Here is a 16,695-nt window from a genome sequence, read left to right on the forward strand (position 1 = left end):
CGCCAGGGGCAGGCTGTCCCCCAGCAGCTCAGGCTGCCCAGGGCCCCATCCGACCTGGCCTTAAGAGCCTCCAGGGATTGGGCATCCACAGCTTCTCTGGGCAGCTGTGCCAGGGCCTCACCATTCTCTGAGTGAAAAATTTCTTCCTAGTATCTGACCTAAATCTCCCCTTTTTTAGTTTGAAGCTACTCCACTTTCTTCTATCACTATCACACCATGAAAGGAGTTGGTCTCCCTCCTGTTTAGAAGATCCCTTTAAGTACTGGAAGGCCTCAATGATGTCCCACCAGAGCCTTCTCTTCTACAGGCTGAACAAGTCCAGCTCCATCAGTCTTCTTTGTAGGAGAGGTGCTCCAGCCCTCTGATCATCTTAGTGGCCCTCCCCTGGAATCCACTCCAAGAGCTCCACGTCCTTCCTGTACTGGGGGCCCCAGGCCTGGACGCAATGCTGCGTCCTCACAGGAGCCCAGTAGAGGAGGACAATCACCTCCCTCTCCCTGCTGGCCACCTCTCTGTTGATGCATCCTAGGATACCATCGGCTGTCCAGGCTGCAAGCACACACTGCTGGCCCAAGTCTGGCTTTTCATCCGTCAGGACTCCTAAGTCCTTCTCCACAGGGCTGCTCTGAAGTTCTTCTTCTCCCAGTCTGTGCACATACTTAGGATTTTCCCAACCTAATGCAGCACCTTACTAACATTTGCGAGTCACTACTAATAGAAAAGAGGACGGAGGGGAACAGGAATGTACAGTTTTCTCTTTTTTTTTTTTTTTAAATTCAAACTACTTACTACCTCAGTACTGAACAGATGAGTCCTTGTGCGCATGCAGGTGATTTACAAGGATCCACTGGAAAATACAGAACCACATCCTCCATTTCTGCATCTTTTTTTCTCCTGGAATCTGAGAATAATTGAACTGAAATGAAGTAGGGAGGAGAATCACATCCGAGGTTTTGATTTCTCTTTCTCTCTCTCTCTTTTTAATTAAGCTTTTCTTGCAGGCTATCACTTGCACAGAATGCAAGATGTCCACTTGCAGAAACCTAACATGCTGTTTGGCAGAAATGTTCCAGTTTAATTAAACCTTTGAAAGAGGTTACTACTTTTAATGTGGGAGGAGGGCTACTCTCATGGTTTGCTACAGCAGAAATATCTTCCTCCAACAGAAATTAAATAGCTAGGGAAAAAAGCAGCCAGTGGCCAGACACAGTGCAAATGAGGATTAAACGACAACAAAAAACAAGAACAAGGAATAGATCAGCAATAAGGGAAATGAAGACAGAATGAGTAACAGTATGAGGAAACAGTATGAGTAACAGTTTTAAAGGAAATTGCTTTTTTGCTAAAGATCCATGAAAATGCTGGGCTATCTTTACTGCATAAGAAAGTAGTGATCACAGTGTGAAATTATGATTTAGAAACTGGAAAATGGAAAGCCCCATCTTAAAATGCAATCCACCTCATTAAAAAGTCTGAGGGTTCATAAAAAAGCTTTTTGTTAATAGATCTGAATATAGATGGAGAGAATGAAGGAACTGTATATGAAGAAAAGTACAGAAGACATAAGAAAAATAATAAAGTTAATATCCTAAACATTTCTTTATGATTCTGAAAGCAGATCTTCAGTGTGAATGCAGGGAAAGCCTCAAATAAATTGGTGAACGACTTCCGGTGCTAAATGTTACATTTCTGCACTTTGCAGTGAATGACTATGGATGCATCATAAAAAATCGGGTTGAAAGAGAGAAAAACTGAAGAAGGAGAAAAACACAGTGAAAGGAGAAAGGATGAAAAGAAGATCAGTGAACTCATCTAAGAAAGAGGAAGGATGCATGAAAAAGCAGCCTGTCCATAGAGAAAGGGCATGGTGGAAAAAATGATAGTTCAGAAGTACAGTTGTTGATGAGGATCTTCCTTGGTATCTTTGTCCTGCTTCAGAGACGATGGGAGGTCAGATTAGTTCAGGATCAGAGACTCCCAAAATCTGCACAAAGACAATTTTCTTTCTGACGTGGTTTGGCATATATCTCGGATAGTCCCAGGTTTACAAGAGAGAAAGAAATAGAATGAAGAGACTGAGAAGGAGAAAGAACATAAACAGGGAGAATTTAGTTATTTTTAGTTGCTTTTTCTTTTTTTTTCTTCCAGTGCAGTGTTGAAGTGGTGAAATGTAATTAATATTGATCCTCTGTGATTCAGAAACTGTCTGTAGCAGCTTCTTTGAATACAGATGACACTTACAAAGCTCCTTTTGGTTCTAAAGGAGCAAAGAGCTGCATCTAGCACCAAAAAATGTGGAAGGAAAAAGGCAACACTGGGCATTAGTCTGATGGGGGAGCTCAATAAGAGGCAGAGCTTTTAGCAAGGGCAATTAAAAATCTGTATGTCACAGCAGTGCTTGAAATGCATTGCACTGAGACTGCTGAGGGCATTCATGAAGAAGGTGCTGCAGTTGCTAACATGTAACGACCATGTCTGGGAGCACTGCCATAGGCAGAACGTACCATGAACGCTGTGAGCTGTGACAGATCATCATGAAGTTCATCATCTATGTCACATTCATGCACCCTCATGTAAAACTTCCTGGAAAACCCACGTCCTGGAAAGATGGATGCCCGAACAGCAGATCCTGTGGGCTGCCAAAGGGCTGTTGCTGATATATTTCTGCCAGTCCATGACGAAGTTGCTTCTCTTCTTCCCAGCCATGGTAAGGCCTTGTTTGTCACAGCCTCCCAGCCCATCTGTCCTATCAAATTGGCTTTTCTCCCTCTGGCTGTTTTGTGTTTCCCTGGTGTAAGCAGGTTTTAATCCCTCCATCTGATTAGTTAGGAGAAAAAAAACACGCTTAATCTGATAACAGCAGGATAATGTAGCACTGCAAAGATGGTATGATTTAATTATGTTAAAATATTTATTTATTTACTTACTTATTTATGGGCTCTTCAGCAGAATGCAATGGCTTTTGTTTCCAAGAAACTAAATGTTCCCCTAAAAGCATATTGGATTTAAGAGCACTTTATAAAATATCAATATTCCCCGCTAAGAAAAGATTTCTCTGAGTTCATTTTGGCAGCACGTTTTGAATTGCTGTTGTTCTTAATGGGCTTATACTGTCCTGTGTATTCTCAGCTCAATTTCTGGGATTTCTCTGGGAATTTTGTACATTCACAAAAATCAGCTAGCAAACTCTCTCTTTAGAAAAAGTCGCTGCCTTCCAAAGAAATCTGATTACAATGATTTCCACAATGACACGGCTGAAATAACTTGAGGATTTAAATGCTTAAATTGACAACTTATTAAATGTTCTTATTTAAACTAAGTAACTTACCCAGGCCCGAACATTTTAGTTCTAGGCACGTCTCAGGCAGATTAGCTGTTGAATTTGGAAACCCCTGCCTCATACTGTTTATGTCAGGTTATTAGACCTGAAAATGGTGTTTATCAAACCTCCTCCTTGTAGGAATGTGTGACACTCGGCTGGCTGACCCAGCCAGGCACATATCTGGCTCAGGATGAGGAAAGGCACACCTGGCACTTGGGGTTATGTGATGGCAGGGTGCCTCCCAAGTGCACAAAAACCTCTCCAGAGCTCTGGATGGGACCTTCTACTCCAATATCCATCCTGGTGACCACTCAATGGTTCTCAAATCTCACAAGATCCCATTGATGTTGAGAGGTTCAAGAGGACATGCACACAGAGGAGCAGCATGTCCAGAACATGGAGGGCCTGAGGCAGAGCCCAAAGAACTCAGATCAGTAGCTGAGCTAAGTCAGACACACGGAAGGATCATTCCATTGACCTCAGGCAGAGTATGACCAGCCCTTTCCCATAACAAGCTATGGTAGTTAAGCTGCATTACCTTGTAGGTGAATCTAAACTTCTCAGGGTGGCTGTGGGCTGACTTCTGCTCACATCAACCCACGGCATCTCCTCCAGGCTGGAGCTCTCTGTGCTGTTTGCTCTTTAGGAACCAGTTCTATCCAGCAGTCCCCAGTCTGTTCCCAACTGGCTCCTGCACATCCACACCAGACAGTTCATTGGGCATGGACACAGCCTCGTTCCTATTGATTTGACAGCACTGAGCAAGCCTGGCTGAGAGCACTGAATATAGTCTATGAAGGTCTAACAATTATTTTTGCCCTTCCAGAACATTGGTGTGGGCATCTTGTGGGTACTGAAAGGGGAATTAACCCAGTCTGCTTTCCTGGGGACAAAGAGCTCCTGTGATCTTCCCACAGCATGTGGCTTTTGTTCCACATTCTCAGATTTATTTTGTGTTTTAAACCAATGTCCTACTAGATCCTATCTTCAACAATACCCAGTGGACCAGGAAAGTGTCACCAGGAAATATGCTTCTGTTTTGTGTGTAGCTAAATGAGACCTGATTTCTCCACTCCTTGACAAAATTTCCTTAGAAAACAATATAATAATTATAATGAGAAATGAGCCCAGAACATGGGTGTTGTTTTTTTTTGCTCAGAAAAATGAAATGGCAATATGATTCAGGTCTCTTACTAATGGACGTTTCTGGCAGTATAAAATATGGGAGGACATTTTTTATCACTGGCATTGTGATTTTAGCTACAGTGAGTTATTATCAACGTCTAAAAGGCAAGATCTTCAAAGCTGAAATTAAAAAAAAACGTAATGTAGAAGAATGTATCTATCATATTTGTCATGGATTGAAAGTACAGGGCAGGAGAGGTGAACAGTCATTGAATTTACTCAGGATGACTCTAAGTGCAGTGCTCTTTTTTGGAAGCTTATGACTAATATTGAATCCTACTGTAACCTTTTGTTAACAAGAATTTAAGTGCCCTTGCTGCATAAATGAGATTATTTTACTTAGTGTATACAGTCTGTTATTAGTATGGTCTCAAACACTTTGTCATATTTATAGTCTTACCAAATGTTAATGGTTCGTTTGAAGTTTTTTTTCTGGTTATCTGCTTTGCACTGATATTCTAGTTTAAAAATCATATCCAACACAATTCACCTGTTTCTGAAAAAGGACTGGGTAAAGTATATTGCTCTATTTATGTTAACTTGTATGAGTTTTTACATCAACATTTTTATTATTCTTTGACTTAAAAGAGGAGCTTGCATGCTATTCTCAGTCTGGAACGTGCCTTTTTGCTTATTTCTCATCTTAAATCTGCCCAAGCAATTGCAACCCAGTTGCAATTGCCAAAACACAGTTTGCAGGAACAAACACTGGCTTCAAATCTAAAGAGTCACTGCAAACAAACTAACTAACAGCAACAACAAAAACCTACCTCATCATCTTTAGCCCATATCCAAAGAGCTGGAGAAATTTTACTAACATTTCTGGTGTTTAATGAGTTAATTTTCTGCTGAATCAAACATGTTACAGATAATGCTTTTACTGAAAAACGAAAAAGAAAACTGACAAGATAGATAAGCAGGGTAACAGTACTTAAATATTGAAGTATTAAAGTGTAAAAGGACTATTGGCAATTTACTGCAGTATCCTCTGGAGAATCACTGCCGAACCAGTTGTTTGCTTCTCACCTCTTGCAGTTCCCTTCATTCTCTCTTTCAAGATTTTTAAGCGCCGATCAATAGCAAGGCCTCCTCAAGCTTATTTAATTTGTTATTGTGACTCCTTTCTTCCAGCTGCTTTTGGATCTGCTGTGCCCTTCTCACAGGCAGCCTCCATCCTGGGTGCGCTGGGCTGGACAGGCTGAGCCCTGCAGATCTGATGACACTGTTGTTCTGTTCTCACGTGAACCTGTGTGACACTAAGAGCTAAACATGCCCTCACCCTTCACACGAGACACTCAAGTATCTTCTGTGCTTCCTGAACTCAGAGATTTCAACAGCCTTCTATATCTTATACCTTCTGCCCTTCTGGTCTCTTCTCTGTAGGTTCTTACCTTCGCACCCTGGTGCCTAAGTTTTGGATGACAGTCACTCTGGTGTGGGCAGACTGTAGGCTACTGCAGTGTGGTTCCTGAAGTAGGGTTCTTCATACAGCTGGCACTAGAGCTGTGCTGGACAGGAGGCAGCATCCTTGGGATGGGAGGGCTGGCTGCTAAACTCAGACCAACTAGGATCCTGCTTGGTCCTAGACAAGTCAGGTCATTGCTGTTAGAATGCTCCTGCAAACTCAATAATGGGCTTTCGAGCTGGAACGCAGCAGGCTGTTTTGCCACATTCACCTTTCTTCCATTGCTGTGCTGACCAAAGCAGGCAGCAACAAGCTTTAGTGCTGTGCCACTGTCAGGATACACACAATGCTTTGAATTTCCAGAAGTAGGTATTACTTATGGAGATAAAGCAGGTGAAGACTTTTTGACTCTTACCTTAAGAATACTGCACCACAGAAATACAGGGAGAACAGGTTCCTAACTATCTTGAAGGAACATTATCTAACAGTTATTTTTATTAAAATAGTATTAAGCCTACTTCTGTCGGTATGGTAGCTAGCAGCAGGGGCTTATTATTGAATCGTGGGCTTTTCTTGCTTCATCCAAGAAAGCTGGCACTTCCAATGTTTGGACAAACTGCAGTAATGTTTTTCGGCAGCACTCTGTATGCCTCTTTCCAAGCATTAATGCACAAAATTCAGAAAGACCCAAAATGGTGAAGAAACCACCTGCTCCCCGAGTAGAGATTCCAGGAATTAATTATGCTTGCTGTGAGAAACGTGCTTCTTATTTTTATTCTGGTATTATTTGGCTTAGCTTCCTTTTCCATCAGCTTCTACTACTAGAAATCTTCTAAACAAATACTTTGATTAAACCAACTCTGAACTTCCTTTTCAAAGAAGTAAATAGTTTGAGGGTCTTTTGTCCCTGTTACTGGGTTTCTTGGGCTTCGCATTATTCTTCTATATCCTTTTGGAAGTCTTCTCACGTTTTTCAGAGTTCTTCAAATAATGTAGTATTTATTCCTGTGAGGCATTCCGTGTATCAGCTGTGGTGCAGATGTGCTTTGAGGAGTGCTGGGCATTCTTGGGCTTTTAACCACGCAATAGACGAAGCCACCCTGGCCACAAATTTGTGATTGCCCAAATGACTGAGAAACACAAAATGTATCATCATGGCTGCTTTATACTTCCACAGACCAGCATGAACCTCCGTAAACCTCCTCATGTATTTCTAAAAGGCTACACACATCTCTTCTAATAAAAAACCTGCTTTGTGTGAAGAATTTCAGTTCATTTCTGGAGAAAAGAAAAAAAAAGGATGATCAGAAATCTACCTTTCATAATTTACTTTCAAGCCAGATGCCCATATTTGCTAGAACGTTAATTCTGCTTTGTATTCAGTAAGACAGTTTCAGTTTGTTTAGGGCTGGTTTCATCGGTCTCTGTCTCTATTTTAAGACTTAGCATACTCTGCAAGGAGGATGCATTAATCTGGTTAAGAAACTATAACAGGTATTTCTAGACTGGGAGGTTTCACTCACTGAACCCCAAGGGAATTTTACTCTGCTATTGTGGATTGAATTTATGGCTTTTTATTTCAATTGAATCAGAATTGTTATGCCAGGGATAAATTTGTCCCGGCTTGTTTACTGGCTTATTTGAATGATTACACAATTGTCACACTCTAGGAAATCATTCTGCTATTCAAAGCGTAAGGCTAATCAGAATTTTCTCCTTGGAAATAAAAGATTATGGGTAAACAACATAAAGGAGAACAAGGCTATATTATATCATGAAAGCAATCAAACACTAATCCATTTAAGTGCTCAGTTCTGAAGTGGAATAACACTGTGCATGGTATAGAATTAGGAATCAAGTATACAAGATACAAAGAGATCAGTCTGTACAACTGGAGAGACAAAGTAATTAGACAAATCACTCTCCAGTTTCTGTAAGAAATTCTTCTTCTTCCTATTATTTGTATGCTGAATTACTGTTTGCACAGCTTTTTGTGATTTTCTGTTAATACTGCAAGAGACAGTGTAATTATATTTGGTTTAGAAGTACTGTTTCTATGTCAACACTAGTATTCTGTTACCTAATTATCACTTTGAATCACTCTACAGGAACCTTGCTAGATTTCATAGTTTGGTTAGGTGATTTCAGTTGAATATTGCAGGCATCTGCTTCAATTGAAAATGCCCAAGAAGGGACATTGGACTGTACTTGGCTACATTAGATTGCATTCAAGAGCATGAAGAAGAGCTGTCTGGAGGTCTTCAGTACATCATCAGTCATACAAAGTTTGCTGTCATTTCTTGTAGTTGCCCAGCAACAAAACATCCAAACCCATATGTTTTAATGAATGACTCGGGAAACAGACAACATAAAGAAAGGAGACTTTAAAAGTCAAGTCTTGAAAACTCATATTTTCAACACATCGAGCTGAATTTTATCCCAGGAAAATTGTCCTTTCTCTAGTAATATTTAAAGAAATGCATTGTAAGTCTATTGACATTTAAGCTGTGAATTAAATGCTTCTACAGAGAATGACTTTAGATCATAATCAACCTCTAGGTGACATATGTTCTACTTAAACAAGTTGAAGAAATGGTTTTGCCAAGAAACACATTCTCACTTTACAAACCACACAGACAAAATGCCCTTAACATACACATTGCATCCCGAGGTGGAATTGCCAAGACATTAAAGTACATCTTCATTTTTCTTCTCCTTCACCACGCTGGGTTTATATAACTTAATTGCTCCCCAGCCACGCAGTGCTGTTTCAGTAAAATGTTCACAACTACTCAAGTCTGTTATTCAGAACACAGAGCTTAAGAGCTGTAAAACAGCTTCTAGGGAAGCCGTGCCTGCCTAAATATAGGTCACAGTAATGAGGTTGCAATGTTGCTAGAAAAGTTTGTCAAAAATGATCATAAGCTGATGCAGCCCTGGATGGTGGTGCAGGATTCATCAGCACTCGGTGCATAACAGCTGTATCATTCAGGTGAACATGACGTCAAGTAGAAACGTTCCAGCTTGTCACTTGCAAAGTTCATTGCTCACGAAAGTAAGAGATTGTGGAGCCTCTCTCACATGCATATAGGCACTGTGACCTCACAGCTGAAGTCAGTGCCAGCACAGCAGGTGTGAGGGCACGTGTTGTCTCACGAAGTAATTGCAGTAGCTCATCTCTTTCTGTTCATAGCGTGCAAACCCAGACAAACAAACGTCTTTGAGATCCTCTGTATAACTCAAGATACGACTGCAGGGCTGGCTCTCGCCCACGGGACCTGTGGGGATGTGGCTGAAGAAGGCTGACCACCGTGCCCCGTCCCTGCTAAATGGCGCCTGGTGTTTCCCAAGGGCAGCTGAAGGCTCTGGGAGCCGCAGCCCTTCCCGGCCAATGAGGGACGAGGTGATGAATGCCCCCATGTATTACAGGCGCTTCCTCTGCATGTACCGCAGCCACGAGAGCCACCACAGGTCACAGCAGCTCGCTCTGAGAAAATACAGCTAATTAGAGGAATTGTGGGAACCGGAATCCGTGACCTTTAATGATCTTTACTGACGTTAGCCAACCGCCTGATGCGGGCTCAGGCAGCGCCAGGCGGCTCGGCACAACGAGAAGAGCCGGGAAGCGGCGCGCTCCGCCCGCCCGCCCTCAGGGCCCCTCCTGCGGGCGCGGGGAGTGAAGCGGCCGTTGTACCGAAGCCAGGCGCCGCCGCCGCTAGGGGGCCCTCGGAGCCCGCGGAAGGGCCCGACTCCGCCCGGGCTGCGGCGCGTTTTCCCCCTCTTAAATGAGGCCGAGAGGTTGCCGTTCTTCTATTTTTAAGTACGCATTTAGGCTTCTGACACATGGAGAGGCGCCTGAGCGTGCTGGGGGTGCGGAATCCTACCCAGGGGTGTGTTTAATATTTGCACAGACTGCGTGCCACTCGGTGGAGGAAACAGCGAAACCAGCCTGAGCCCCACAGCGCTCTGAATGGGTGCAGCGAGAGGAGGGAAAACTGCGCTGGCTTGCTTTTGGACCAAGATCAAAAGGAGAAACTGGAAAGTAATAACAATGTAGAAACGTTCCCAAATTTAGCAGCTTTATTTTATTTTTAAAAAGCGTTCAGCTAGGGCTCCAGGGAGCTGACGCAGCCTTTCTGATAGAAGTGATTTAATATCAGAAATCTGAGATAAAACCGGGTCTGTGTGGGAGGGAAGGAGACGGGGGTTTAGATGAAGAACAGTCCTTGTAAATCAGGACAAGTGAGCAGAATGGAGGCGAGGACCCACTTCTTACGGCTGTGGGTCTTCCACAAAACCAAGCTTTTTCTGCAAAGGAAAAACATCCTAATTAATTAGATTTATTTACAGCAACTGGATTTGGGATCAAAATAATTGCCTTGAGACCAAAGTGCAGCTGCAGTGTGCATTCCAGATGTGAAATGAAGCAGCGTGTTACAGGTGATTTAATTTTTTAATTTTAAACTCAGAATTGGTCCGGATCAGATCAATCAATAGATTCGTAGCATCATCTGCATTCATCCAACACAAAGGTGCTCTCACACTGCCCAAATAATTACTCCGCATTCTAGGGACAAGCAGGGGAGCAACTTCCTGCCAAATTAAAAAAAAAAAAAAAAGTCACCCTGAGAATGGTTCTGGGATGTAGGGAACTTCTGCATGGACCACAAGATATTAATTTGTGTTGCGGTTTGAAACTCAACTGGGCAACCACTGACCTCCAGGTAAGCAAATCTGCCAGGAACCCTCTGCTCCTGAGGGCCCCTACCAAGCTCCCGCTGCCTCCTGCTGCACTTCCTTTACAGGGGACACATGGTTCCCTTTTGTTCTTCCCATGGTTCAGGCAAAAAAATAAAAATGGAAGAGTACCTGTTTAAAAAAAAATTAACTTTGCCATTTTCTTCAGGTACCCAATGATACCTCAATCTTCCAGGAGCATCAAACATTCTGTGACTCATCTAGCTTCTTTTCCAGCAGATAGTGATGACGAGTATTTATTTTTCTTAGTATTTTTTAAGGGAAATGTGTTCTAAATGGATATGCTGTCCACTGATTTCTTCAAACCATCAGTCAATCTAAGTAAATTGATGTATGTCATTTTGCTTTCCCTTTGTTATTCTTTCTTCCATATAGCTGTACAGAAGAATCACAGGCATGCATTGTACAGTCCCAGTCTACTAAGATTGTTTTAGCTATCAGAAGTGACATTCTTTAAAACTGCAGCTGGTTTTAATGCTTAAGTGTTTTGCACCTTTTTACCTCCATTTTGGATGACTGATGAATCACAGAATCATAAGGTTGGAAACGACCTGCAAGATCATCTAGTCCAACCACCCTCCCATTCCTATCAGTGCCACAAGCTACTAAACCATCTCTCGTAGCTCCTCATCCAGGCGCCTCTTGAACACTGCCAGGGACGGCGACTCCACCACCTCCCTGGGCAGCCATTCCAGTGCCTGACCACCCTCTGAGAGAAGAAGTTTCCTAATGTCCAACCTAAACCTCCTCTGGTATAACTTCTGGCCATTTCCTCGGGTCCTACTATTTGCCTGGGAGAAGAGGCCAGACCCTTTTTACACCACAACCTCCCTTCAGGAAGTTGTAGAGTGCAATGAGGTCTCCCCTGAGCCTCCTCTTCTCCAGACTGAACAATCCCAGCTCCCTCAGCTGCTCCTCATAAGACTTGTGCTCCAGACCCCTCACCAGTTTCGTTGCCCTTCTCTGGACACGTTCCAGGGCCTCAACGTCTTTCTTGTAGTGAGGGGCCCAAAACTGAACACAGTACTCAAGGTGCGAAGTACTACATACTCAAAGATGTAACTGGTCCAGGTTTTCAAAGGCCAGATAGTCTGAGTCCTCATAGGAGAAAAAGGCAAGCCCCTTTCTGGAGCTACACAAAGCCATTCACTGCTTTTGCTGTAGGAGGCAACCTGGGCTTGTGCACACAGTGCATAAAGTCTTCTGCAGTTCATTAGGTTAATGAGAATGAACTATGGGAAAAATTCAAAGTTTAATTATAATGTGCTTTATTTCCTCAAAACCTGTGCTAGCAGATGCCAAACATTCTTATAAAAAGACCTCTGCAATAGGTCTCCCTTCAGTGCTGCCTTCACATCATCCAGTGCGTGGAGGAACAGGCCTTGCTATGCCCAGGGCATTGACATTCTGCAACAGATTCAGCAGTAAATAATCTGAAAGCCTTGAGTGCCTAGAAGGAAAAAAAAAAAAAATTTGAGCCATTTTGAGCATTAGCTAACAAGTGATCCTTCTGAAAGAGAATAAAGAATACCTACAGGAACTAGACCAGTTCCCTACACTATCTACTGCAGGTTATGGTATCTTTGGGAATAGAAACGTCACACAAGTTTGAACGTTCACTTTGGTAGTTTTAAGTGTTAGCTTACTGGAAGAAGCCTTAGCTGGGTTGAATAGTGCTGGGTACTACTAGACAACCAATCACATTTCACATAGAGGTAGAAAAGGATGTTATGGAAAGGAATGGCAGTGCTTACCATTGAATAAAGAAACTTTTTAGTTTTCTCCTTAATGTGACAGGAACAGCTGCTATTCCTCTCTGTGAGTCTGAACACTGAAACAAGGACGTATTGGGGACATACAAAGTTTCGGAAAGTGGCATAAGAAGAGTAGCACAATGACAGAGATCTAAATATAGCCTAGCAAGAGAAAGCGTGAAGTACTACTGTTCTGTTTGAGATAAGGCAATTGCCTCAGTAAACCCATTTTTAAAATATGGATGTTCTATCATTGCAGAAACTGTATAGGGAGCATTTAAATTAATGCTACTCATGTAATGCTTTTGCACGTATAGATACAGTTGTAGGGCATGTATATTTGAACAGCAAAATGAGTTTATCCAACAGTAACACTGGAGAATTAGCATGGTGCCCACATCCTATGTGTCTCTTTATCCTGTATCTGTGTTGTGAGTTGTGTAAAAACCTGATTTTCTCAGCCAAAAAAATAAAGCAGTTAACATCAGGCTGAGAACCTTAATATTGCCAGACAGATGTTAGCCCCAATAGCTTGACTGTGACAGGGACTGTGGCACTTCAAAAGCAATGCTCAGAGAAAGCACAAGTGAGAGTGTGTGCACAGTGAGCTACCCTTGCCTGCTTTCCTGAGCCAGAGTTGCATTGAGACCGATTTCTTTTTTTTCCACCCCTTTTCTTAAATTTTTACTGGTAGACTAGTCCTCCCTGAATTTCTGTAATGACTTCTTGAGCTTGTCTACGCTTTTGGCCTGCGCAGCAGCCTGTGACAGTATAATTATGTACTACACAAAGAAATACCTGCTCTCTCCCCTTAATTTGACACCTGATAATTTCAGTGGATACCCTGTAGTTTCTGTGTAGGGAATCATTACCTCGTCACCTCTTCAACACCATCCATTGTTTGTAGCCTTCCTCGTTAACCTTTTTCCAAGCATTAGACCGATCGGTATTCCCTTGTAGAAACTCTTCCCTGCCTTGGACCATCCTCACTGCCTTCCTTTGTGTTCTTCAACTTTGGCCCTCTGGGAGGTGGAAGGACCAGCCTGCGTGCAAGAGGCTTATCCAGGAAGGGCAGGCTTAGTTGAAACAAACCAGGAGAGTGGATTACAACCTTGTGCAGATTTGTTTCTGAATAGGCTTGATAAAAATCAAAGGTTCTGAGTCACAAAGAGGAGAAGTGGTAGTCATCTCTCTCTCTCTCAGTTCTCATAACAGCATTAGGTAGTGAAAGGAATGAAATCTGAGTTCACATCTACTCATTTTTGAGAAGAGAACTGAATCAGTGCCTGAGCTACAGGCTGATCTGGACTACGTATCTCTAGTTCCAGCTGCTCTGTTCTTCTTTTCAGAGCTCTTTTAAAGCTGCTGGAGTAGGATTGAACCCAACTCACCTTCCAGACATGTCCTTTTAGCACTCAGTAAGGGAAACTGTTCCTTCCTCATGTTTGTCTCTCTGTGTGCGTTTTCTATGAATAGCAAATTGCTGGGTGCACTTAGTAGCTGTTGCTTTACTTCTTTGAATAAGTCTGAGCTTACATCCTTGTAATGATGGAAGGTGTAGCAATGACAACAGAGCAGCAAGGTTGCAGGCCACAGCAAGTAAAGATTTGCTCAAGCACAACAGCAATGGGCACAGAAATAAAGGAAAGAAGCTGTTTACCTTCAGAAGGCCTCAGGTATACAGAAATCTCCAGTCAGATATCCTTACCTCCACTGCCAACCCTTAAATGAGGTGTGGGAAGGGTTGGATCCTGGGTCCACTCCCTCCAGTCACTCAGGTGCATTGCATGCACCTGAGCTCCCCTGACTTGGTCCTGCCTTCCCACTAGGTATTCAATCACTGGTTCAAGCCCTTACTTAGCATTTCCACTACAGTCCTCCAGAACATGAGGTCAGAATCCTAGTGTTTTATCAAAAAGGTGCAATTGCTGATGGTGTAGTTTCCAATTGCTTATCTGTACCTGCATCCTCATAGGCAGTGGCTGCAGAAGCCCTGCTAGTTGTTGCTCAGGAAAGGAGGTTTTTTTTTTTTGTGGCAAAATGCTTGTGGCCCCACTCTGACTACTCAGAAACATTTAGAAGTTGGGAAGGAGGCATTTCTGAGCTCAGCGCAGCCACCCATGTACTCCTACCAGGAAAGGTGCTTTAACAACACTTACACAATAAAGAGCTTGTCAACTTGGAACATTCTGTTCATCTTGGAAACTAATGATATAATTTCTGCTGTGCATATAGTCCAGCAGCTTCTGATCCAAACAACACACAGCTTCTGCAATAAACCATGCCTCAGTGCCTAGCCCTCCCTACCCTTGCTCCTCTAGGCCCTTTCCTGCCAGGCCTTTGGAAACAGCCGTAGGAATCCCTTGCAACGAAGAAGGAAAACAGCCTTTTTACTGATTGCCTTCCTGCACTTGAGACAAAAAAGGGACATATTTTGACTTTACAAACATCTTAGGTGAATGTAATTAGGGACAGTGCTGTTGTCCTTCAATAAGGCATGATGTTGATGCTGATTGGCCAGCAGTTCTCACTCTGCCCAGCACCTCTTCCATGGGGCTCTTTTTGTCTTGGAAATAGGCAGGGTATTTAGCAGCAACAGAAATACTGCTTTCCCGCCAGTTTTAGATCCAAAGGTTTTCATAAAATGCACATGCTTGATTGTCATTTACTTTCAACAAGGTGCTGTTTCTGAACTAGAATGCCTGGATGATTTCTGGTCTCTTTAAGCCAACATAGAAAATGCTTTGTCTTCCAGTTCCAATTCTGCTTGTCTTCACATTAGACTTTTAAAACACACATAAATCAGTGTTCACAGTATAAAAAATGGAAAAAAAAAACAAAAACCAACTTGTTGACAGGTACCTTTTTGTTTTGGGGAAAGTTTGCATTTGCTTTTAAAACCACAACTTTTTCTGCAGTCTCAACAACCAATGAGATGTTACAAGTTGCTTGGGGACACAGCATTTGACCTGCACATGACTCAGAGTTCAACTGCAGTGCAAGAAGAGCTAGCTGAGGTTTGCACATCTCCCTACCACATACCCTCTGGACATAGAGATTCATATCTCCGCATCTGTTTTATCATTCCTAGTTCGGCAGATGAAACTAAACATTCTTGTAAGGTGCATGGCAGTCTCTTCCTTTCCTAAGAAAATCCTTGGCAAAATATGAGGATCTAGATGGCGTGAACATGAGCAGCATTAACTGCTCCAAAATCGGTACTCCTTCAAAACACCTGAAAGGCAGTTTGCTGATCTTGTGAAGATTATTTCCTTTGTCCTCTTCCATTATTAATAAAAGCCCAGGCTCTGCTGCTCCAAACATTTGAAAAGTATTCCTTTCCACCTGATCTGTTTCAGAAAAAAGAAACTGAAACAAGAGCGCTTCAGGGATAAGACCCTTGAGTCTATGCTTGATAAGACTCAAGCATAACCGAGGCAAAACCAGGTTGCCTGCTACAGCGTTGTATAACCAAGATGTTATAATCACAATATAATTGTGTATAATCAATAGATATCAAGATGTTATAATTGCAATATAATCAAGAGAGTAAGGCAAAGCAGACAACGATAACAAAAAGAGAATAAGTGGAAGAGCTTACCCTTCGGCTGAGCTCACCAGAAGACACCAAAAGAGGGGATCTCCAGAAAAGATCCTTCCCTTCTGGTAGCCAGCTCTTAAATAGGTCCAGGAGGGGTGCAGCCTGGCTCCACCCCTTCCAGCAGCACAGGTGAATTGCCTTCAGCTGTGCTCCTCTGGCTGACTCATGGCTCGCCTCAGGTGATCAATCAGAGGTTCAGGCCGTGACTCAGCAGTTCCCATACAAGCGTTCTGCTAGAGGATCATAAGATCATTTAGATTGGAAAAGAACTTCAAGATCATCAAGCCCAGCTGTCAATCTGATCTACTGAGTCCCGTCACTAACCATGTCCCTTAGTGCATACTGAACTTCCTTGGACTGGAATTTAGCCAATTCTGCTATACCATTCCAAAATGGTACTGGAAAGTGAAAGAAAAAGATGCCAAGTGCACATTGTTAGAAAAGCATCCTCAACCTCTTCTCTTCTATTCTAAGACAGCAACATCTTTTACTCATCTCAGGTACATGCCTAGAAGCCTCATAGGAATATAGCTGGCAAAAGCTCCTGTTTTGATAAAAGAGGAGGAGTCAGGACAAGTCAGGTAGTACCTGAGTTGAATCACTCTGAATATGCCTGATTTTCTTCATTGATTATGTTTTCAGAAAAAGAAGCGAAGCCTTGCTCCTCGTT

The 16,695-nt window shown here is 42.7% G+C and overlaps 1 long non-coding RNA gene across 1 annotated transcript; it reads right to left on the reverse strand.

Moving 5' to 3' along the window:
- Positions 1-11,942: 11,942 nt before the first annotated feature.
- Positions 11,943-16,060, reverse strand: LOC125692692 (uncharacterized). The gene is made up of 3 exons (XR_007376808.1): positions 16,026-16,060; positions 13,297-13,500; positions 11,943-12,120 (listed from the first exon to the last, which is right to left on the reverse strand). It is a non-coding gene; the product is annotated as an uncharacterized LOC125692692 (long non-coding RNA).
- Positions 16,061-16,695: the final 635 nt, after the last annotated feature.

Source organism: Lagopus muta, chromosome 1, assembly GCF_023343835.1.
Source record: "Lagopus muta isolate bLagMut1 chromosome 1, bLagMut1 primary, whole genome shotgun sequence".
Classification (NCBI taxonomy): domain Eukaryota; kingdom Metazoa; phylum Chordata; class Aves; order Galliformes; family Phasianidae; genus Lagopus; species Lagopus muta.